This window comes from Sarcophilus harrisii, chromosome X, assembly GCF_902635505.1.
Source record: "Sarcophilus harrisii chromosome X, mSarHar1.11, whole genome shotgun sequence".
Classification (NCBI taxonomy): domain Eukaryota; kingdom Metazoa; phylum Chordata; class Mammalia; order Dasyuromorphia; family Dasyuridae; genus Sarcophilus; species Sarcophilus harrisii.
The window spans coordinates 66,727,362-66,753,319 of record NC_045432.1 but is presented as its reverse complement, the minus strand read 5'-3'; the positions used below and the strand labels follow the sequence as shown (position 1 = coordinate 66,753,319).

Genomic DNA, 25,958 nt, shown 5'->3' with positions numbered 1-25,958 from the left:
CCCTGATTTAGTGCTTCATTTTGTCATTCTGAAAATTCCACTGAACAAAGACAAGTCCTTGATGTAAATGAGATAGAGAGACATTGACGCTCAATTTTTTCAATATGGGAATTCTAAACTCTGGCAAAAGGCTGCCCAAGAAAGCCCTGTAGGTGGTATTAGAAGCACCTTTGATTAGCTCTCCTAGTCAGATCTAGTACAGTCATGGAGACTTCACCAAACAGGTAGGTAGTAGCAAAAATCAAATTCAGGAGGGCAGTTGGGCTTAATTAAAACCTCCTATGGATCAGACAGGGGTGACTGGGTGAAGGTGTGGTTCTAGGTGAAACTAGATACATTTCAAGCAATCTGAAAATTCCCAAGCTCTCAAAAATTCTTGACTTTCTTTAGGTATATTTTTCAGTTCTGATGCTAATGACTCTATTTCTGTATTATAACGGCCTTCTTAAACCTTCAGCTTTTTCCAGCCAAAGTCTGGTGTTTTTTTTTCCCCCTTAGGCTCTGATGAGGTATGGAATATACTTGATTACATATCTTAAAAAGGCATTCAAAAGTAGGGTTTAGCTGGAGTTAAGATTGCAAAAAGGCAGCATATTAGTAAATATTTCAGCCAGGCTTGTTTTCAATCTATGCCCCAGGTGCAGAGGAGCAAAGAATTGTGAATGGAGAAATGATGTTTCTGAATCTCTAACCCTTTTCCTGAAATTTTATTTTTGTATCTGCTAAAGAGTTCTTTGAATGTTAAATATTAAATCAGGTGACACTCAAACTCTTTAAATAGAAAAAAGTGAAAATTAGCTAGGCTTGCGAATAGACTTACAGAGAAAAGAAAGCAAGTATATTTGAAATGACATTCAGTCTATGACTTTGTTGCATTATTCTCTGTCAGTTTTACCATTAAAGCATATTACTTTGATTGCTTTTTTCCTCCAGGTAAAGGGGAAGGAGATTCCCAGATTTAAGGCACATCTGGCCCTCTCCTATAAATGCAAATCTTATGCGGGATAGACAATACATTAGGCTCACAGGATCAAATATAAAGGACACCCTTTGGTTTTCCAACTCCTTCCCAATCTGCCCTCTCTCTCTGCTGAATTTGGAAGGACCCTTCCAGTGAGGACCCCTGGGTGATTCTGTTGTTTCTGGTCCCTACACGGATGAATTCTGTGATCCTGAACAGGCGGTGTACCTTATTGGGTAGAGTCCTGATCTGAAAAAGCCAAGACGAAGAGGTTTGGACTTCCTTTCTTTGATATATTCTTGCTGTGTGACTCTAAAGGAATCACATAATCTCTCAATGACCCGGGAACTCTCTAAGACTATTTCAGACAAATCCCAGATCTACACTGGTACAAGGAGTTTAATAACCAGAATTCCCTATCTCAATCAAATCACAAGTGCACACACAAAACAACAAAAAACAATTCAAGTACCTAGTCTGTAAAAGCTGCACACATAACTCTGGGGGTCCTGGAGGATGAACCAGGCCTGTTAAGGTGAGGGGACTAGAAGCACTGGTTAACAACATAAGCTACTGAGGGAACGCAATTTGCATTTATCCTTTTTGTTACAGAGATATGTAATAAAATGACTTTGCTTACTGATGATGGCAGGTTTTGTTTTTTTTTTCTCCCATTGGGAAACATCCCCTGGGACTTGGAATCAGAACTTGAATTTCACTTCTGTTTCTGGACCTCATCAGTCTAACTCTTGATTTGGCTGATGGAGGAAGAGCTCCAGAGCTTTGGGTCTGCTTCTAAGTAGAGGCCCAAGACTCATCAAAGGAGCAGCAGAACAATCAATTCACTTGTTTTCTCCATTGAGGAAACTGAGGCTCATCCAAGGTCACACATCTAGAAAGTGCCTGAAGATGACACATACAACAGATCTTCCAGGCTTGCTGTGAACCTCAAATCAAAAGATGTCAGCATCTTAGCCAATACGCAAATGGTTTGCAACGTCAGCAACCTCCCTCACCAGGGCAGACACCACGGCCTATAAAATGTACTATGCTAAAACAGTTTTCTTTCAAATACGGATCAGGACCATCCTTGCCATGTTCTCCCAGCTGGGACTTCTCCGACCTTGGGGCTGCTATTAAATAGCCTATGTGCACAAGGAGAATAAAGTATCTCTAGTCACTTGAATGACATTGGCAATGTTTCACTGTGGCATATCTTTATGTCTCCTACCACCTTCATCTGACTTTCCTGTTACCTCAACCCATTTGTGAAAAATAGCTGTATTTTCTCATGACTTATAAGAATAAAAAGTGGTAGAATTTCTGAACTAATAGTATCCTCTTCTGACAAAAGTGGCTTCTGTAGAGAATGACGGTACTACAGCCACATGTTTGCTCATGTCTGTGCTTGTTCAAGCAGAGAAGAGATAATGACGATGGCCAACTGTCAGGAATGGAGTGAACAGAGGACCTCTAGAATATGGAATACTGCCCCTGACCGCTCCAACTCCCCTCTACCCCCTACCGCTCCTTCAGGAACACAAAGACATTCTGGCAGTTGAGAAAAAAAAAAAAAAGAAACATTCTCAGGCCTTTCTCTCATACTGCTTTAAAAGGTAAAATAGAAAACAGAGGATTCATTTCTTTCCTCCTCCATCTGGGATTTTATTTCCATTAAAAAACAACAACATACATTTTTATACCTTGAATTCCTGTGATCAAAGCAATAAGCATCTTACTTTTTATTTTCATTAACCACCTGTGTAAAAGTCCCCGCAAAACTCTCTTTGTTCTGGCTGTAGAACCCCCATATTGGAGAGTTAGGAGCCAACAGAAGACAACCACTTCCCATAGGGAGGCTATGGCTCCACATCTGGTTACTAAGGATGTGCTGATGGTGATAACCCCATGGAGAAATAAACTCAAATGACCACATAGCTATCAAGGAATGAAAGTGATGGGGATGCTGAATATTCCAGCTGTCAAAGGGGAATGAATTCAGATTGTTGCCAGCTATTTAGGATAAACTTGAATAAAACACATAAACCAGAATCCCTCCCCCTATGAATAGTGTTTCTGCCTAATATCACTGTGTGCAGTCATGTGCATCTCTGGAAGTGTAAACATTGAAAACTAGTGACTCCACTTACTCAGTGCCCCCTGGGGTGTACACATATTGACTATAATCTGAGTGCCATATGCACTTTCAAGGGGTGACAATGAAGATTTCCTAAAGCTCGTGGTAGTGCTCAATAGGGAAAGAAATTAAATATAAAATCAAAGTCCAAGTGGGTTACAAGAATGGCAAATTTAAATCCATCAAAGTCCAGAAGTCATAGAAAAAATAAGTCATCCTTTTTGTCCAGACGTAGCACACTGGAATCCGGAATGACAGTCTGCCTTTTTTTACCTCTTTCTACTTTAGTTTTCTTCTCTGTAAAATGAGTGTGTTGGATGAAATGACCTGTAACACTAAATTTGGGATCCAAGTCTCTGTGACCTAAAGTCTCCCTCACCACAGGGGGCCTTCAGGATTGAATTTTAATTTCCTCTTTTCCCTAAGTAGAAAACCTCTGTAAATCGAATATGACTTCAATCTTAATTCTACACCCTCCTCCCCACCTCAAATCATAGATGACAAGTTACTAGGAACTGATTATAGAGAGTAAAGAGGAAAGTAGGTCTGATTTGGAAGCAGAGAATCTGGTTTTGACTCCCACATCTGACATCTGATACCCATATAACCTTAGGTAAGTTAACCACCTTGGCCCTCAATCAAATGAGTGAGAGCAAATTAAATAAGTAATTAAATAAGATTTGACACTATGTTACAAGGTAAAGCGATACTCTTTGTACAAAGTATACAGGGCAGTTGAGTAAAAATGGCTCTAAGTATCTAAACAGTTTCATCATCCTCGTGTTTTTATTCAAAACTTTAATATTCTGGAAGGTATTAGCGGCTGGGGTCTGCTAGGCAGCTATACACATCCCCCATGTATGTGAGCCTCACAGGCTCCCCATGGTGTGGAGCATGGAGGAGTCAGCGAGCAGTTACCTAGGTACCCAGCTGACCTCACAGGTATTGCCTGTGACATGTGGGCAGACAGAGCTTTGTGAGGTCACGTCTTTCTGGGTAATAAAGCCAGCCGGTCCTGCCAGGTCCTTATCCACACAGCCAGGGAACACAGAAGGAGGGCAGCTCTGAACTGAGGGGCCAGCCCAGTAACTCCCAAGCTCTCGTTAACCGGTCACCTCAGCTGTGACAGCAAGAGCGAAGGCCCTTGGAAGAAGGAGACAAGACGTGTGGAAGCCTTCAGATGGAGCCAGGAGCTGGGGCCCAGTGATCCCAAAAGAAAGCCTTGAAGGACTTTAAGAAGAGATCTGAGCCCTTCAAAAGTGGGTCTACAGTAAGAAGAGCTTGGGGCCACGTGGTCTTTTACAACCCTGCAGATCGGAAGTCTTCTTGAAGGAGGTGAAGTTCATGCGCTTTGGACTATTGATAATTATGGGCATCGCTCTGGCCCTCCTCTTGGCCCCCTGGGTCAATGCTAAACACTGTTACTACTTCGAACTGTCCGACGCGGCCAGCTACATGGGCATCCTGATGTCCTGTGAAGAGGACTACTGCTACATGAGCATCCACGAAGAAGCCAACGGCTCGCTGATCTCCAGCAAGGGCTGCATGTGGCCTAACTACCCCGAACAGGAGCAGTCTTTCACCTACTTGCGGATGACTTACTACACCCTCACGATGGACGGCTGGCCGGGGGAGCTGTGGGACTTCGAGTCACCGGACCAGGACCAGAATTCCACGGAGACTGCTTTACCTGCGGTGATCACAGGGGAGGTCCTGATAGGAATGCTGTGGCTTCTCCTCTAGCTTAGAAGACAAGATCTTGATCGTCGTCGTCGTCGTCATCGTAGTAGTAGTCATGGGCTCGGTCCACCCCCCAGGACCCATTCTCCACTCTTGCTTTCTTTGGTGGTGTCCCTTATGTAAACTGCATTAAAATGGCTGGAGGCAAAACTTGTTGTGTTGGCTTGTGTATTATAGTGGGAAGGGGAGGGGGGAAACTGGGAGAAGAGGGGAATCCAGGAGCTGCAAGCGGAGAACCTAGCGATGGGAGGGAGAGAATATTAGTGGGGGGAGCAGGGGGAGGGGGAAACAACGGGGGAAGAAAAGAGAAGGGAGAGGGGAGGAGAAATGAAAGAGAAAGGTAGAGGAGGAGAAGAGGGAGAAAAGAAAGGAGAGAGGAATGGAGAAGAAAGGGAGAAGGGAAAGGAGTAGGGGATGGAAGGGACGGGGAAAGGGACGGAGAGGGAAAGGAAAAGGAAGAGGGATGGAAAAGGAAGGGAAAAGGGAAAGGGGAAGGGGATAGAAGAGGAAGGGGAAGGCAATGAAAAGGGAAGGGAAAGGGAAGGGGGATGGAAGAGGAAGGGAAAAGGGAAAGGGGAAGGGGATGAAGAGGGAAGGGAAAGAGAAGGAGATGAAAGGGAAAGGGAAGGGGGATGGAAGAGGAAGGGAAAAGGGAAAGGGGAAGGGGATGAAGAGGGAAGGGAAAGAGAAGGAGATGAAAGGGAAAGGGAAGGGGGATGGAAGAGGAAGGGAAAAGGGAAAGGGGAGGAGATGGAAGGGGAAGGGAAAAGGGAAAGGGGAGGAGATGGAAGGGGAAGGGAAAAGGGAAAGGGGAGGAGATGGAAGGGGAAGGGAAAAGGGAAAGGGGAGGAAGGAAGAGAGAAGAGGGAGAAAGACGAAGGAGAAGAAAGAGAGAGAGGGGGGGGAAAGAATGGGAAGACTGGGGAGAACAGAAGAACGAAGAGAGAAAGAAGATGGGACGGAAAGAATGAGAAATAGGGATAAAGAAGAAGGAATAAAGGAGGGAGGGGGAGAAGAGTTAGGGGGGAAATGGGGTGTCGGCTGGACGAGGGGAGAAGCGGGAGTGTGGGGCCAAAATTCTCAGAAATCTGTATGACAGGGCCTGGGCCTAGAAAATGGATGCCAGGGGGAGAAAGTGAAGGTTAAGAGTTTTGTATCAGCACCTGAGTTCTGAAGATAACAAAGGACTATGGGACACTAAGGGAGGGCAGAACAGTGGGAGAGCTCCAGAAAGATACAATAGTCTTGGAAATGAGGAGGGAGAGGAGAGGAAGAAGAAATAAGGGAGGGGGGAAGACAAGAACAGAATATGAGAAAAGGGGGTAGTGTTATGCCAAAGTTCCCTTTTAATGGGATGACCAGCTCCTCCCTTTTTCTTCTTTTTTTTTTTTTTGGAAGAGAAAGAAAGGATAAGAAGAAAGGAAGGAAACAGAAGGAAGGCAAAGAGAAGAAGGACAGTTTGGGAAAGGAGAGGGGAGGGAGAGGCAGAGATTTAGAAGGAAGGAGCCATGAGAGTATAGAGGGGAGAAGTAGGGATGTCTCTGAAACATCAACACTCTTAAGGATCCCGAGGAGGAGGAGGAGGAGGGGGAGGAGGAGGTTTGGGGGTGCCTGGAACAGTGGGGAAGGATGTAGTGTCTGAAAGACAGAGGAGAGGAAGGAGAGGGAGAGAGGAGAAAAAGACAAGAGCAGAGGAAGAGGGAAGGGCATGAGGAAGACAGGGCAGTCCAGGGGATGGAGAGAGGAGAAATAGGACCAGAGGAGTATGGACAGGCAGGGGAAGAGAGGAGGAGAACGAGCACGGGGGAGGGGGAGGGGCTGGGAGGGAGGTACTAGGGTTCATAGAATACACCCGAAGTCTGGGAGGAGGCGGGAATGGGATGCAGGGAGTTCTCTAAAAATGCCTGGGACATGGAATGAGTTCTGCGCAGGCGCAGAGCAGCTGCTGGGGGCGGAACTCCCGGCTAGTGAGACAGTTAAGGAGTTCGAAGCAGGGGGCGGGGAGGGGGCTCACATCCCAAGCCCAGAAGGAGGCTCGCGCCAAGGTTCGGCGGCCGAGATGGGGCAGCCCCTTCGGGAAAAGCACTTCGGGCGGGCCCGGGAAAACGCGGCGGGCGCACCGCACACTGATTGGCTCCGCTTTTCGGCTGCTTCTTTCAGCATCTCACTCATGCGCACATGGATGCTGACGGCCTAGCCCGGAGGGGGAGGTGGGTGGGTAATCCCGGGTGAGGGAACCTTGCCTTTCCTTGGCTAAAAACCAAAATCAACCCGAGATCCAAACCAAAAGTTTCCCCCACCCCCACCTGTCCTCCGAACAATTAACAGGGATTGCTTCCGTGAGCGTGAAAACGGTCAGCAACGGAAAGGCGCACATTGTGAGTGCTCTCTCCATCCAGTCCGTGCCCCCGTGGGAGGAAAATCGGCAGCACTTTCCTGCCGGCTCCCACTTCCGCTTGCATCCAAACACTTCCAAACAGCCCTGCTGCTGCCCAACGGAGCTTGGCCTTTCTGTGTGACGACTAACCAACGCTTTAGAAGCCAAGAGGTCGAACTTGTCAAAAAGACATACATCACCCCTTCTCGAGAGAAAAAGCCAAACTTCCCACAGCTGAATTTATATTCCAGATTATCCTAATAACCAAAGGCACACTGCTCTCCTCCCCGCTCCCCACCCCCCCCCCCCCCCCCCCCCCCCCAAGCAGGGAAGTTTCTCCCAGATCCAGCAAATCTGGAATGATGACTTTCGAGCTTTACTGTGTAACTGACAAAAAATATCAGGACCGGGCAACAGATGAACTTCATTGATTTCGGAAACAGTCAGCACTCGGTGCATCGTGAGCACCAGGCTGGGGCATCACTTACCATACAGCCCTATCCCCGTCCAATTTTAAAGTCTGTTAAAGGACTAGAGTTTCATTAAAGAAGATCGTGCCCTTTTGAGGCAAACCAACCTAAGCCTTACTTTTCCTTCAGCTGTCAAATGTATATTCATTAAAGGTCATTTCCAGATCTAACTCTCTCCGAACTCATAGCTCTTTAAACCTGAGGGAAAATGATTTTGGTCCCTCGAGACTAGTCTTTTACTCTTTGGAAACTTCTATTCCAAGTATACGTTCCCTAAAAATGGGACAGAATAGACCAACTCTCCTGGGCTAATTCAACAGGACGAAACTGCGTTATCTAAAGTCAGAAGGGACCTCAGTGGCCATGCAATCTCAGCTGGCTGCCCAAAAAAGAATCCCCACTATAAGAGACCTGTTGAATGGTCATCCAGCCTATACTTGAAGATCTTTAAAGAGAGGGAAAACCCCCTACCTCCAGAGGCAGGGAACCCCAACATTCCATTATGGGAGAGTTCTAATTGTTACGAAGGGGCGGTTGGTGGTGGAGTGCCAGACATGAAGTCAGGAAGACTTATCTTCCTGAGTTCAAATCCAGCCTCAGAGACGTAATGGTTCTGTGACCCTGGGCAGGTCGATTCACCCAGTTTGCCTCGGTTTCCTCACCTGTAAAATGAGCTGGAGAAGGAAATGACAAACTATGCTAATCTCTTTGGCAAGTAAACCCAATAGAGGGTCACAGCCAATAGGACGTGACTGAAACAACTGTACAACAGCGACCATTAGGAAGTTTTCCCTTCTATCATGGCTACATTTGTCTTTTTTCAACTTGCCTCTGTCCCAGGATTGACTCAGCTGTACAGTTTAAGCCATAATCTCCACAGTACTAGAAACTTCAGAATCTGTTCTTAAATATTATAAAGATAGATCACAATTGGTGTCTATTTCAAGCGAAATGCTTCAGTTTAAAATGACACTATCAACTATTCTCAGCCATACAATAATCCAAGATAATGCCAAAGGACTCGCAATGAAAAAAATACCATCAATCTTCAGAGAAGGACTGCTGGAATCTGAATGCAGGTAGCTGCATGGTTTTTTTTTTTTTAACTTAAAAAAAGTCTATTTTGTTTTTCACAGTATGATTTATATGGAATATGTTTCATTGGACTGCACATGTATAATTACTTTCTCAATAGGAGAATGGAAGGAGGGAGGGAGAGATTTTGGAACTCAAATTTTGAAAAGAAAAAGAGTGTTATAGTTGTTTTTACATAGTCGGGGAAAATAAAATATTAAGGAAAATGACATTAATTTATTAATTAATTTATTCCTTAATTTTGGGTGCTCATGAGAGAATCAAGCCACTGAGTATTCCGTAGTGAACTCCAACAAAAATTTCCTGTATGCCCTTCCTTGGCACTTAAATAGTGTTCCCTCTCTTGGCAGTCAAGAGCCATTACTGATAGGCTCACTCCAAGAGGCATCACAAGACAGAACTGAAGACTAATCAGTACCTCAGAGCAGACACAAGATCTCCACAGGGCCTTCAGGCCTAGAGTCACACCTCTCTTCTTTGCATGTGGATTGCCATCCTATTAAGACTGAAAATGCCGCTCACTTTGGAGCCCACTTGTAATGCAGCCACCTCCAGGTCCCAGATTGACTGAAAAGAGGCTAAATCTTTATTTCTCAAATTCTATCCAAGCACAGGAGAACCTTCAGATTAGACACTTGGGTCCCCTAAAGCAATCATAATCACTAGCCTTATAATTCAGATTGAATTTCCAAAGCAATTGTGCTTTCATTAGATTATAGCCCACATTGTATTATAATATCAGTGTCATAAGATCACACATTTAGAGTCGGAAGGAAACCCCTAATTTTAAAGAGAAGAAAACCGAGGTCCAGGGAGAGTTTTCTTGCTCAAGATTATCCATAAGTAGTAGTATTAGTGGCATGACCCTGACCTTGTGTTTTTTTCTATTTCTGCTTCCCTCCTCCACACCTCACACACCTATAAAAGATCTCTTTTTTTAGTATTGGATTGAGTTTAGAGTATCAAACATCAGAGAAGTAAAGACCTTAGCAGTCACATCTAGTTTCCTCAAAGGAGGAGGTCCAGAAATGTAAGGGTGAAGTGATTGGTGAGGTTCCACACACAGCCAGCTAACAAGAGAGCTAAGACCAGAAGAATTCCAGATTTGCTTAGGTCCTCTGGTGATACTACTTGAAACTTTTGTAGTAGTTCTAGCAGTTTCAAATGGCACTCCTCATTACAGCTCACTAATCTCTTATTTCCCGGAAATGCTGTGTCAAAGCCCTTCAGCTTCTTGGTTTCGGGCTCTTGGCTCTGACTCTGCCACCATGGAACTCTTAGAAAAGACTTTAATATCTTTGTGTTCTAGTCTCCCCATTAATCAAGCAGCTTTCTTTTGTCAACATTGGGAGTATTCTCTTTAGCTCATTGGTACATACAGCAAGCCATTTGTCTGCCTTGACAGCCTTTATTTGATAGTGATACTGTTTCTACGGGGTTATTAATCCCACCTCCTAAAGCCTTTGGCTCTGCTACCTCCTTGTGCACCCTGGCCCGGCAGAGACTTTGGGTTCCCAAAGGCTGCGGCAGTAAAGTGTGAGCTCTGACAGGTTCTGTTATGTCTGCAAGGTTGTAGGGCCCAGTGACACGCATCTTCTATCTAAAGCAGGAGAGGCCCATGGCCAGGCTGGCAACAGGGATAAGTTCTTTGAGCACCACAACTCTAGGAGACCACTGGCCAGGTTGGCCAGAGACGCTGTGCTGCACTGTTAAGAAAAGTATCCATATTCAAGAAATCACAGATCTGTAAAATATTACTAAACCGAAACACGTCACCATCAATATGTTGGGCACATCCTAAGTTAATTAGAAAATTGAATAATAAGACTTCTAGCATTATTTAATACTAGATTCCAAAGACAGTTTCTGATAGTTTTAAGCCTCAATCATGACATGGCGTATTTTGCTTTTTCTTTATGTTGTTGAGTCATTTTAGGCATGTCCAACTCTCTGTAACCCCATGGAGGGTTTTCCTGGCAAAGATGCTGGAGTGGTTTGCCCTTTCCTTTTCTAGTTCATTTTCCAGATAAGTAAACTGAGGCAAACAGATGAAGTAACTCGCCCAGAGTCACACAGCTAAATGTATGATGCCCGATTTGAACTCATGAAGATGAATCTTCCTGACTCCAGGCCCCGTGCTCTATCCACTGTGCCACACGACTGCCCTATATTTTGCTTATATAATGACATTTTATAGATTTATACATGCATACGCAGATGAAAGTCAGTGGCAGTCTTGCTTTGGAGCCAACCGTCTTTGAACATATTGATGATAAAGACATTTTTAGACATGCCTAGTGTGGGAATCTGTTTTGCTTGTTCGCATATATTTGTTACAAGTTTTTTTTAAATTAAAAAACCTCTAAAAATACAAAAAGACCTGTCTTGCCTCTTATGCATACTTTTTTTAATGACTGAGATGAATTAAATTAAGTTACAGGTAAGAGTCTGAGTTGCATTGATGGGATGAAGAATATTGCCATTTTATTTCTGCATTAATGGGGAAAGTTTGGCATTGGTGGCTCTTCATAGTAGCGAAGTTGCAAATTTGGACCCAATACTACACACACATTGAAGTACACATTTATAGCTCTTGTGGTGAAATAAACTGTGGAAAGCTCAAATCCAATTGTTTGCCCCTTTCCATCCAATGTTCAAGTCACAAAACACTTTTCCATCTATAAGTTATATCGAGCCATTTATTGGAACATGGGCTAGGGTCCCCGAAATCTGGATTTTCATGACTGCCACCAGTTTCTAAAAAATTCTTCCTGATATCTTTTGGTTTTGCAACATCTACTTTTCCCAATTTTCTGCCTTTTCCTCTTGGGGAACCATCTTTTAAATCCGATAATAAAAAGAGGGGAAAAACAATTCAACAAAACTAATCAACATATAAAATGTTTGACTTTTTTGAATGGAAAGTGTCTACTTAAATTAAATGGTGCTTCAATACATTCCAGTCAAATTTGTGCTCTATTTCACTTTTAGTCACAATCTGGTATTTTATTTCAAAAAAGAAATGCCCCCATCTGTCTGCTTTTCATTGCTGCCAGCAATGGATTATGGATGCCATGAAGGGCTGGCTGCCACTACATTATCCTACTCATCTCATTTTCTATATAAGAACTGCTTATGGAAGCAAGAGTCTTGGCTGGAACAGGCTCCGAGCTAATTACTGTTTTAATAATTGTTAGCCGGGCCAGGGTGATGGGAAATCAAATAGCTTTCTCTAGAAGGTAGAAGGATCTAATGGATTCAAGTACCTTTCCATCAGCGCGACTTTTTCTGGGAAGATAGTCATTCCTTGTTCCTCCTTTCCTGATCTTTTCAGAACCCCAAGAAACACCCCACAGAAAGCTCAAGGCTGGCATCTTTCTTTAATTAGATTAGTTCTCTAAAATTGTTTAGTAATGACTATTGAAGGCACAGCAGAGGAATGCAAAGGCTATAATTATCGCGTTTGACAGGCTAATAAATTAGTCATTAGATGCCACTCTGTTTCTCCAGCGTTGCCTTTTTTTCCCCTGTCCAAATGAAACTTAAAATACTCTGTCAGGACACAGCCACAGGTGGTGCCTGAAAATGCCCGTGGCAAGAAGGTGGCTGTTTTCCCTGAGGATTCCACCATGATCCTCAACCACCCACACTTAGCCACTCCTGTATTGGTTTCATTAGGCAGGAGCTCTAGAGTTAATTACTGCTGGCTCAAATCATTTGGTGATTCATTAAAGGACAACTAATTGAATAAACGAACAATCCAGCTGACCTCTGCTTCTTTTGCTTTTGAATTCCCTTAGTGCCAATAACTTAACAACAATGACCAACACGAGAGAACACTTTTTCTTCTATTTCTAGCGTTTTCCAAAGTGGGAATGATAAGAGTACATCATGATGCTGACTACATCCACATAAGGATGACTGGGAAGATTGGACTTTTGTTTTCTTTTTTCTCTTGGTTTTTTTTTTTTTCTATCTCCAGAAGGCGAGGCTGTGTTTTCACTTGGTGAGCTGAGCTCTCTGAAATGAAATTTGGGACAATTCAATCAGCCTCTATGAACGTCTGTTTAGACGTGTGTAAAATGGAACTGTGGGAGGCTCGATGGCACACTGGATAGAGTGCAGGGCTCGGAATTAAGAAGACTCCTAAGACTCCTCTTCATGAGTTCAAGTCTATGCTCAGATCCTTACTAGCTGTGAGATCCTGAGCAAGTCACTTCACTCTGTGACACTATGACACTCTGTGACAAGGATTATCAGTATAATACTTCATTCAAAGAGAAATATAGCTACACAAAAGTATAGCTCATGTTTCTAACAAAACATAAAAGGATTATAAAGTGTCAATTATTATTATTGTTATAGTTATTTAAACCAGTGTAACTAATTACTGATATTTACATCAAAGAAATCTATCTTATGTGCCTGTATAGAACCCCCTTGCTTACTAACAATGTGTACGTTGAAATTTAACAACGTGCTTCTTATTTGAGAAGGAGTAAAGTGAATTTATCTTTAAAGAAGTGAAAGAAATGACAGCTTATACTTTATATCTGAATTTAAAATGAACTCTTTTTATAAACAATGTATAGTGCTTCTTGACTTTTTCTAAGCGTGTGCACACATGCACATATACAAATAGGACACGTGACCAGGTGGAAGCCTTCCGATTTCTTCAGCACAGGGAACTCTTGGCATAGAACTGCCTTCCACCAAGGCAGGGACTTCTTTATCTGCCGGTTGGTACATCCCTAACCACCCTATGTGAAGTCTAAAGACAGCACGACACACCCCATATGGTAGTCCAGTAAAGAAGAGACCCGAAAAGTGAAGGCAAAGCTATCCTGCTAATACAGAACCATGTGAATCTCATCAGATCTGTAGCTGAAATCTTGCTTAGACATCCCAGCTTGAGAGTTCAGAAATAACTTAAAGATAATTTGTCCATTCCACTAATTTTACAGATGAGTAAAGTGAGGCACATAGAAGCCAGGTGACTTGTCCAAGATCATACAGGTATAAAGAAGGAAGAAAGATTTGAACTCAGGTCCCTTGAATCTGAATTGGATACTCTCTCCACCATGTCTTTCACATTGCCTCTCTGTGCGGGCTGAGGGGCGGGAGAGGGAGAAAAACAAGCCTTTCATTTTATCTGAGAGAAGAGGTTTTTCTCAACTATGATTTGGACTTGCATCAGGCAATACCCTGGGAGAAATGGGAGAGGGGGAGAGCACAGCCAGCACAGTGTCTGGCTCCTCCCTCCAAAACCAAAGATGCAGGACTTGAGCCAGTGTCTTCTGCGCTCTCTTCTGGGAGGATGGCAGAATTGCACATCACTGTAATCCCTCACTGTGATCTTACTGAAGCCTTACTCCTTGGAGATTTCAGAGAGGTAATTACACTTGTAAATGGTGCAGAGGATCAGAATCTAAGATAAGGAAACTGATCTTGCAAAAAAAAAAAAAAAAAAAAAAAAGGGAAGTTGTGTTGAGTCCATTCAGAGAGCCACGCATAAGAAGATGCCATAGTGAGGATTTCACAGTTTGTGGTTCCGGAGAGGGGCATGCCCTCCTAGGAGGTGGTGGTGACATTTTTCCACATTAAAAAAATCACACTTTGGCCTCCCTCTCTGTGTCTTTCTGGCTTTGGCTCTCTTTCTTCTCTTTCTCCCTCCCTCTTGCCCCCCTCTGTCTCTGTTTGTCTGTCTCTGTCTCTGTCTCTCTTCTCCTGTTTTCAGGCTGCTGGCATCCTTGGGTAAATCAAACTTTTCAAACTACTCTACTTCTCTTGTGTCTTTCCAGTTCTTCTGCTTACTAGAAATACCTGCTGGCACCACGCCAGAAAAACCCTCTCAATTCAGAGCCCTCTGGCAGCATCACCCCCCCTTATAGAGTACCAATGGTCTGTATCCTGGACTTCAACCAGTCGGTAGCCATTGAGTTTTCATGTGCCAAGAAACAAGAAGAATTAATGGCATCCGTTTTCTCCTTTGTTACCAAAATACTAATAATGCTTCCCACTTGAAACAATCAAGAGCATTCAGGTCACCCAACCATCACTTGACTAATTAAGGTGCTCTGAAACAATATTCAATATCTCTTCACTTGTTACTAGAATATATTCCCCTTTTTTGTTTTACTTCTTCCCTTTTCCTTCCTCTCCTCTTTGCCATAAAGCACTATTCCTCTTTATCAATTCAACTTCCATTTATTTATTGACTTTTTGGCAAGGTAATTGGGCTTAAGTGACTTACCCAGGGTCACACAACTAATAAATGTTAAAGGGCCTGAGGCCAGAGTTGAGCTCAGGTGCTCTACCCACTGCTACTAGCTGCTCTTGTCACTTCAACTTTTAAAAGACAAAACCCTGAAAATTAAATCTCAGAAAACAGCATGTGGTGCTGTGTGTTTATTTTCTACAATACAAGCCAGATGAATGAAGAAGGGAAATGGTGTTTGGTAGGGAAGAGGAAAGGGAGAAGAGACTCCGATTTAGGCTCAGATTCTCAAGAGTCTATGTTGTTGTGGCAGGCCACACCTACATTGAAATGCCTCATTCTCATATCCTGGTGAAGCCTGCCAATATATTCTGCCAGTGGACTGGCTATACTGAAGTCATCCATTTTCACCCAGTCTAGCTCAAGCTTTGAGGCAAACCTTTGCGGGGGGGGGGGGGGGGGGGGGGGAAGATGAGAGACTTAATGGTTCTTAGGGATAAATCACTTTATGGGAAACTATTTTTTTCCTGCCAACCACTGATGATTGAAATTCTACTAATGCTAAATTATTCTCTCCTTTAAGAACTACTTCATGGACTTTTTGTCTAAATATTTTGGAGAGGCATAAAATATTTAGTGAATATTTTAGTGAATATTTGGAGCTTAGCTACTTAAAGTCTTTCGTGGTTTCCCTTCTTGACCCAATCAGACTTCATAAATCTGATTTTGTAAAGGGATCTGAGAATCTTTAGTTAATTTTCATTTTCTTAACGCTTTGTGATGATATTTCTGGCCTTCTGGTAGGATTACAGCTGAGAATGGGAGGGGAGTTCCCCTTTACATTATTCTAATAATTCTAATTTTAATAATTTTTAATTCTTCAAAATTGACTATCTATATTCTATCTGATATTTGAATATCTATATTCAAAAATGACTACCTCATCTATATTAAGGACCTTTATTTCACTAATATGGGAAGTCCCTCCATCCATGCCCATCAGCACCTAGCCTCAGAAGAGTTCATTGATTCACCCAGCGACACAGAGCGATAAATGTCAGGGGCAGAGTTCATACGGTGGCAGGCACAAAGGAAGTCCTCACATTGATTGAATCATTATTTTTCTGACTCCGTTTCCAGCTCTGTATCTACTTAATGACACAGTCTTTCACTACATGTGGTATATTGGCTTTTACATTTGATAAACTGGAACATCCCATTCCCAAACCATGCTGACTAATGGCTAGAATTACTCTGGGACGATGAGCTAGCTACAACGCAACAGTGGAGGCGAGATCCAAGCAAGTAGTGGTGAAAGGATCACTTTCAGTTCAAGTCTGAACCTATCAAAAGCATACATGGTGAAAGTAACAGAACTATGACTAAGCTAAATTTGGATTAGGGGAAGTAGAATTGGAATTACTCCGTGTCCCTGTATAGTGCTCAACAGAAAAATACTGATTTTGCTGTCTTAACAAGGTGATATTGATACTCTGTAGTATTTTTCAACAATTTTCATTTCCACAATCTAATAGGGATAATAAATATGGCATGATACAAAAGTGTTAGCACAAGTCAGAAATGATCTATCCAATGATTTTCAACCCAATATAGATATTTTTCCACCTCTGTGCATTCAAGTATATAAACACTATTTGATTCCTTTACCAAAAGAAGAAAAGTAGTGGGAAGCGCATGTATTACTTAAGCTTGAATTAATGGAATTTACTTGATAAAAAAGTTTTCTCCATGTGAACCAAAGATAAGGCAGGTGACAGAAAAATAACTGCTTTGCTACCACCCAGATGTGAAGTACCATGGGAACACTGTCCACTTCCTTTTTCTGCCTTAGAGTCTGAAGGCACTTGATTTTGCTTTCATTTGTTTTCTCTGTCGGGCAGAATTGTAGTTATTGTTATAGAATTGAATCCCAATCTTTTTGAGTGTAAGGATCTCTTTTAAAGGGTAAACTATCTCTCAGGATCCCTGCATGATAGCATGAGCTATTGGCGTGAGTTTATTAATTACAACATGACAATGACTGGGAGAAACATGGATTCCGGCTCAGCACCCTAGCAATAAGCCCACACCCTTAAAAGGGAAAGGGATCCCCGATTTATATTTCCGATTAGGATGAACGATATTAGAAAAGCAAACATTGTCGTCCTTACCTCCGCATCTGTGGAGGTGAAAAGGTATTAAAGAAATATAACAAATACCTGTATATCTGAAGATCCTCTCATGACAGAAAGCTACTTACATTTTTATTCATAAAGCAAGAACAATTCCTGATAAATTACACTTTGGTTTAGAGAGAGTAGTTACATTGGGAGGATATGATTTTATTCATGTGGTATGGGTCAGTTTTTTTCCTTTTGTTTAGGGATTTTCAAATAAAATTTTCCATTATTTTGTTCAAGTGAAACGTTCAGGTATTTTCATGTGGCAAGATCTTGTTTCTTACTGTAGAGTCAGAATGACATAGTGGATAGGATGCAATAGCTATGTGACTCTGGAAAAGTCACCTAACATCACTGAGCCTCAGTTTCCTCATCTGGAAAATGGAGACAATTATACTTGATGCCTCACAAGACTTTTCTGAGTCTTGAATAGGACATTATTTTATTGTAGTCAAACAGTTTTGAAAAGTTCAAAGTGGGATACAAACTGGCAATAGTGGGAATGAAAGTAATAATGCTAATGTGCACACATGTGCACTACAATTTCAAGTTTACTAAGGGACATTTATTCAAAGGGTCCTTGGCCAAGATGTTCTTTTTCTAAACCTATGTGCTTGTTTAAAAAAAAAGTAGAGAACATATACATTCTGGCTAGACTCTTCATCTCTGGAACAGAATTCCTGAACCTTCTTCAACCACAGCAAAATGAACTTTGGCATTCCTTTGTCATAGATCCTATCCCACAATCCTTTATTACAAACCATTCCACCTTTCCCTACAATACCACGTGTTTGCCATATGCCATGGGAGAGAGAGTTGCTTATTTATGAACACACTTCATTTGTAGAGGAGAACGGGTCGTAAGCGTTTTTATCAGTTTTGGGATTTTCTAAGGACAAAATCTACTTCGCAGCACATTTATAATGCAGTAATCATATCTTCTGAATAAATTATTTTGACATACACATATAAAAGATAATTAATGATGAGTGATGAATTTTAGTAGTATGCAAATTAAATCCCAATATATTAATGCTGCATTCTCAAATAATCTCTCATAAGAAGATCTAGAAACTTCAATTGTTATTTTTAGATTGTGTGATGCTTCTACTCGATTAACTAATTAATTATAGCATGCAAATATGAAACTGACTTTAAACAAACTTGACAACTTGGGTGGACGATTTCCTCAAACATTTAATTTTTTGTTTTTGCAAATGACAAAATTGGTTTTGTTCCCTGATATCAATGCTGGGCCCTCTTATATGCTTGCCCTTTATGATTCTGAATGGGTAAATGCGATATGTAGAAAGTAGAAGTTTCCTAAGGTCAGAGTGTGAGACTGTGGAAGAAGAGGTCAGAACTCAACAATTCTTCCTTTGGTTCTCTGCAATTACCTTGACAACATCTCCCTCACAAACGAATCTTTGAATAGGCTTTCAGAGAAGAGAAAGTAAAAGTCAAAGAGCCACCTGACTCTGTTTCTTTGGGTCACGAGACCTTTTGTTTTCCCGGAAGAAAGGTGTATGGATTCTCTGTGGTCCCCACCCCTTTTGTGTCCTCAATCTCACATTTTCTGTATGTTTCACCTAATGGACACAAAGACTTCCTCTTGCCCCAATATGCTATGATCCTCTGCTTGCTCCTCCTCCTTCTAGCCACCAGTTATATAGAGCTTTAAGTTTTTCAAAGTGCTTTCTACACATCATCTCATTTCATCTTCCCAATGACTCTGGGAAGTAGAAGAAGCTAAAGAAGCTGAAGCCAACAGTGGTTAAGTGACTCACCCAGGATCACCCAGCTACTAAGTTTTTAAGGCTGGATTTGAACTCTTAAGTTTTCCTGACTCCAGGCTCAGAGCTCTGCCTACTGTACTGTGTGGCTAACGTTCATTAACATTAAATGATAAGAATCAAGTAAAATCTCATGTACTAGATTATAGAAAGTTACTCCAAAAGAGCAAGGAGTTAGCACTATATCTAGATAAAGTAGAGATTACAGTGCAGATGAATAATGGATCTGGGATTTTATCACTGTGGACTCTAGTCATTAACAAATATCAAGATCATCTACAGATGTGACTTTAAATCACATCAGGGACTTATATACGAAGTCCTAGGAAGGTGCTTGAGGCATAGAGAAGTGAAATTCATTATCCATTGTGTGGCAATTTGCCACACAACTAATTACTGTCAGAGACAGGTCTTAAATCCAGGTTTTTTTTTTTTTTTTACTACAGGCTCAGCACTCTAAGCACTATGTCATGCTGCCTTTTTAAAAAAGAAATACTACAATTAAAAAAAGAAAAATAGTTATATCTTTGCACAGAGCTGTGGAGAGAATTTGCCAAAAATCCATTTTGCTAACAGCACTGCAAACTAAGGAGGCTTTTTGTTCAGTCAGCCAGGTTGTGTTCATACTTCATAGTCCTTGTACTACAAGAGACTTCATGAAGGTGTTTTAAAAATATGCTGCCCATTTATTGTAGTTTGAGAGATTGCCACAGAGCAGTATTAATGAGGATTTAGCCCTTACCTGCGCTGGGTTCATTAATTTTTACTGGACTTCTTATAAAGATAACCACTTGCCTTCTCTCCTCCCCATACTCACAATCTTAACTGTACTTTTAATTAAGAAAATACACAGTACCTTTTGCTGTGATAAGATGACTGAATTGTGTACTCAGATGAGGTAAGAGAAAAATAAAAAGGCTAATTGCTACAAGACAACTTGAATAATATAACATGCGGATTATGTTCTGCTCACAGACATAAATCTGATTCCTTCTGAGCAAACAATGTAATCATAGAGTTTTATTTTGAGAATTATTTCCAGTTTTTAATAGTTCTGAGCTGTCTATATTGACATCCTAGTTACCCCTAAATGTCACATCAGCCAGTAGTGATGTAAAGATACTTGAAAAGCCTAGCATAAACTTTTTGCTCAAATGGTGAGAAGTAACAGCCTCATTCTAGTATGGGGTGGCTAGAACATGTTTACAAGGGCAGGTCTCACCCCCACAGAGACACGGCAGGGGACACTAGTGGAGGTGATATTGTTCCTCAAATTTCCTGGGGCTGATGACTTGGATGAGACTTCCTTCTGCCAAGAAGCTACTTGGCTGAGATGTGGGGAGGCCCAGTAGATTGAGATGGAAGAGAAGGTCAACTACAGGCCTTACCAGCCTCCTATACTTCTCTGTGGTCTATCAGAGGGTGAAGGACTATAGGGTGAGACAGAATTGGTTTACTAAGGTGGTGAAGGGAGTTGTGGTATCTTCCCTTGCTTCACTGAGATATTGCCTTGTAAACAACCTATCCAACCCTTCATAGTTTCTTACCCCTGCCTTTCTTTGGATCTCCAGCACTTAGCTGGCCCAGGTATGTGCTTAATTTCCCCCTCTCATGGGTAGGAAGAGGTATTGGGGAGGGGCAAAGGTTCACTCTAGGCTGCAGAAACATTTCCTGTTGTATTGCTGTGTCTCTTATAGCATTAAAAATTAGCCACAATCATGCCTTGTCATCAGTAATATATGTATGCATAATTAGAAGTCAAATAGCTTTCAATGGAAGCTTAGTAGTGACTCACTAACTTAATTTATTCATAATTGTGTTAGTTTTTAAAAGTAATGGGTAAGTTGCATCAGTCACCATTGGCTAGCAATTATTCTCCTTAAAAATAATGATAAATTATTCTAAGAGGTGATGGAATAATCATTTTGCTAACACTAATGGAGTTAATAAATCATCAAAATCATTTTGTTGTCACCATTATCCAAAGGAAGGGCCTAAGACTCTTATTTATTTTGTTGACAGCAAGCCAGTTCTCTTGGAAACAGGAAGAGAACAGTCAATACAATACAGGTCAATCTTTAACACATAAAGGTATATGTATAATGCTAGAGACAACCAGTAAATCTGACATAGTTTAATTTGGTGACAGCAGTGGCCATGCATGTGTGCTTCTACTGACAAGAGACTATCTTGGGACATCTGGCTTGGACCAGGACACTTTTATAGTGTACTGAACTGATTGCCCTACCTTTTATTAGTTCTATGATAAATGCTTGATTTTAGGCCCTACACAAGTCTTTTTTTCTCTTTAATTGTATCCTTAATTTGGTGTTTTTCAAGAATGGGTTTTGCTACTAGGGAATGTGAAAATTTATAGCTTAACTACTGGGCTTCTACCCCAAAGAGATACTAAAGAAGGGAAAGGGACCTGTATGTGCCAAAATGTTTGTGGCAGCCCTGTTTGTAGTGGCTAGAAGCTGGAAAATGAATGGATGCTCATCAATTGGAGAATGGCTGAAAAAGTTGTGGTATATGAATATTATGGAATATTACTGTTCTGTAAGAAATGACCAGCAGGGGGATTTCAGAGAGGCCTGAAGAGACTCACAGGAACTGATGCTGAGTGAAATAGGCAGAACCAGGAGATCATTATGTACCTCAACAACAATACTATATGAGGATGACTTCTTATGGAAGTGGATTTCTTCGACAAAGAGAAGATCTAACTCCATTCCAACTGATCAGTGATGGACAGAAGCAGCTACACCCAAAGGATGAATACTGGGAAATGAATGTAAACTGCTTGCATTTTTGTTATTCTTCCCGGGTTATTTTTATCTTCTGAATCTAATTCTTCCTGTGCAACAAGAGAACTGTTCAGTTCTGCACACAGATATTGTATCTAGGAAAATTTATAGCTTATAAAGAGCATGCTTCAATGACTGTTAGAGATGTTACAGCTAGGCTTGGAGAAGTAAACTGCTTCAAAGATCACTCAAGTCCAAAATGAAACAAGATTAACCTCATTCAAGTGCAAAGAATAGCGTCATTAAAAATGAAAAAAATAAAATAAAACAGCTAGAATGAAAAAAAAAAAACCCGTGATTCAAAACAGACTAATTACTCCTTAAGAAGAAGCAAAAATTTTCAGTGGAACCTGTAAAGTGAAGGGATTGTTCACATTATGATGTAGACTTTTCAAGGATGAAATAAAAGTAAGAAGACCAGTTTAAAAAAAAAAAACTGTTATTAAACAGTTGATAACCCCTGCTGAGAAGAGACAATACTTGTGATAGGCAACACAACACAAATATTAGAGTTCTCAAGATTGGAAAATAGTAATTTTTGCTGATGAAATCAACTTTTTCATTGAAAATCATACCAAAAGTATTTCCAGAAGTCCAATTGGTTCTATAAGTCCAGGGCCTCTCAATTAGACTGTAATATATCCATCCAAAAACTGTTTTGGTGATTTAAAAAAACAGCTTTCTGTGGTCCTGGAAGTCTTGTGACTATTCAATGCATAATGAAGTCTGATAAATATATTGTTATACTGAATAGCAGAATAATTTCAGAATGATAAAGATTCCCAAATTGAGATGGAATAGTGTAACATGACCTGGAACTGTGCCACAAATCATGAAAAGATATCAATTTTGTCCAAGAAATGGAGTAAATGTATTTCACTGGCCTGAAAATTCACCAGATTTAAACCCCACTGAAAAATCTTCTCGTTACAATAAAAGAAAGACTTGGGAAAATGGACAGTTCACCAAAGGTGCGCTTCTTATTCATCATGATAAAAGTGTAGGTAACATAATGAAGGATTAAAGAAGATGTGCCAAAATTTTTTATATTCATTGACAAATCATTTGAAACAACTGATTACAGCAAAAAAGAGAACACATTTCAAGTTAAAAGTTTTTAAAAGATGCAAAAAATTATAAGGTGTAATGTACATCAATAAACTTAATCATTTTTACCTTGTCTCAGTTAAAATGTTGCCAGTAAATGTTGTCTTTGAAATGACACAAAAGATATCTCAATGACCATTTTTATATGAGATGTCAAAGAGACCTCCCTAGTCTTGGCAAAGATCATTACATCTAGGTATTAGATACAATTTTTGGCTCCCTCAATCAAAATGGCTTTTAGCACTTGATGTCTTTTATTTAAGGCCAGAACAAGGGCAGGTTCAAACTATCCAATTATTTAGAAATCATTCATCCCATGAACAACAAATTAAGTGACTATTATATGGAATGAATTATTCAGGCACTGAAATTATTAAAATAAAAAATGGCAGCCCTAAGAACTGACATACAGGTAGGAGCAGAAGAAGAAGGGAGGCATAAGATGCACATATTGTAAGAATACCATATAATGGTTACAAGAGAGTGATGTCTCAATGGAAAGATTCAGACCCACAGAAGAATATTTGAGAGATGGGAGCAACTGAGCTGAATCTTGAAAAAGCTACAGGATTCTGAAAGACAGGTGAAGGTACGCATTCTGGGCACTAGGAATGGCCTCTGTTAACGCGATAAATTTCATTTCTACACAAACACTTGACTAATATCTTTAAATATTAAAGTTCATTCTTTGTCCAAGTTTTTACCCATTCTTGTAGTCATTGATGTTTTGGATGAGATCTTTTATCTTGTGCCTTCTTGCTTAGGTATTGATTTTTCAACATCTTTAATATAGACACTTAGGTCATTTATAACTGAATTTGGGGGTTGCAAATCAGGATTTATTATTAGTAAACATCTGATTTGTATAATTGTTTTATATATCTATATATTCAGGGTCACGTAAAAATTTCTTGGGTGAAAAGGGGTCATGAGAGACAAAAGTTTAAAAAGCCCTGCTCTAGACAAAACAACAACAACCATGTCACAACTACATAAATCAGCCTGACAGTTCAGTATATGTTCATGTCTCATTGTGATTTCCAATTGTTTCAATTGAGGAGCAAGAATTAACAATAATTCCTTGGGAAGAATGTCAGGAAATGGACATGTGTGGAACATAAAGGTCCAATATTAAATCTAAAGCTGGCGAAAATTAAATGGAAGCTATATTTCATGATTTCAGCATAAAATTCACTAAATGACCATAGTCTACAAGACTCCTTATTAAAAAATTATTTTCATTATTTCTGTTGACACTTTTACAGTTATTAAGTATGAAGCAATTATAGGAGCAGAGTAGAGGGTGATTATCTTTATAATACAAATTCCTTTAGTTCCTCCCTGACATTACTGAAATCTATCCAAAGGCTGTAAACTTAAAGAGAAAATACTCATTTTCTTGTTGCTAGCTTTCCAACACTGAAAAATCAAACTTATTAAGGGCATACAAAAATGTTAGTTGCCTTTCAAGGGAATAGAGTAATCTTAGAAACAAGGGTCTAGCTTGAAAAGCCAAATTAGCTACATGACTCCTTGATATTCTGCCAATGCTTTTCATTTTTCTCCAGTTGAAAATAATGTTTAATTGATAGGGGAAAACCACAGCATATATATATAGACATCATGCTGTGCCTGGGTTAACTTTATTAGTGAAAACAATGGAGTCTGGCAATGTCCATCCAGACACTGCTGAAGGTCACTGTATGATGACCCTCGGAAAGATGAGGAGAAAAAAATCCCAGGGGAATCCAGAGCTGACAGACGTCATCACGAAGCTGAAGATGTCCATCTGCCCAAATGTCTCTTTCCTACTTGCCTTAGTGCTTACAATTCCCACCAGTGGAAGAACTCCATTGGTCTATTATCCTGAAATTTCTAGTCAATATGGAGATACTACCATGAAGGAATACCTCCACTAAGCCATTAGCAGGGTTTCACACACAAGATTAGTGAGATGGACCCTGGGAAAGCAGAGAATAAGACCTTAAAAGTATGAATGTACAAGATACATTTTGGTAGGAGGCGGGAAGAAGGAGGGAGGGCAGGTTCTAAATCTTCAAATACTACTGGAGATTGGCAGGGTCAGAGAGGGTCCCATAGTGATGGGCCCTGGTTAGCCCTGGGATCATGGGAAGGCATTGGGAGAAAGTGCAGTCATAGAAAGTGGGGAGGATATATAGGGTGCTAACTATTAATGACAAGGACTAAACAAATTTCCTAAGGGTTGAGCAGAAAGTAGGTGCAGCATTTTCATATTTGGGAGAATAAAACCATGTCAGGGAACCATGCTGAGTCACTTCAAACAAACTGAGTGACTCTTATAAATCTGTAATATAAACTATTTGTTTTTATTTTGTTCGCTACGCTGACTTCTTTATCTCAGTTAATTTCCCAATTTGTTTAATAAGAACATTTATTTTGATAGAACATCCTGAGATTTTGAAATATGCTTAAAACAAGCTTGTATAAAATAAATTGCTAATGCCTTGTCCTCTAAGGTTACCTCATACCTAATCTGAATATATTTTGTAGATCCCTTCTGATGTGCATGCTGTCTACCTCTTTAGAATAGAAGCTCTTTGAGGGAAGGGACAATTTTAGATTTGTTTTTAATCCCTAGCACTCATAACAGTGCATAACATAGTAAGGAGTTAACTGGATCTATTGTTCAGTCATTTTTCAATTGGGTCTGACTCTTTATGACTCTTCATAACTCTTCATGCTTAGAGTTTTCTTGGTAGAAATACTGGAGTGGTTTGCTATTTCCTTCTCCAGCTTATTTTTACAGATGAACAAATTGAGGTAAACATGGTTAAGTGACTTGTCCAGAGTCACACAGATATGTATCGGAGATCACATTGGAACTCAGGTCTTCTTAACTCAAGGTCTGCCACTCTATCTACTGCACCCCCTAGCTGCCTATATATATGTCCATGTATCTACATATCAATAGTCTTATTGTTATTATTATTTCCAATGAACACCTACCAGGGTTCCTCAGACTTTTTAAATAGGGGCCAGTTCACTGTCCCTCAGATTGTTGGAGGGCCCAACTATAGTAAAAACAAAAACTT

General features: G+C 40.7%; 1 protein-coding gene across 9 annotated transcripts in view; it reads right to left on the bottom strand.

The window, feature by feature from the left end:
- LOC100919025 (protocadherin-11 X-linked) overlaps nt 1–25,958 on the bottom strand; it is a 559,214-nt gene that overhangs the window by 240,829 nt on the left and 292,427 nt on the right. The gene's annotated exons all lie outside the window — the stretch shown is intronic.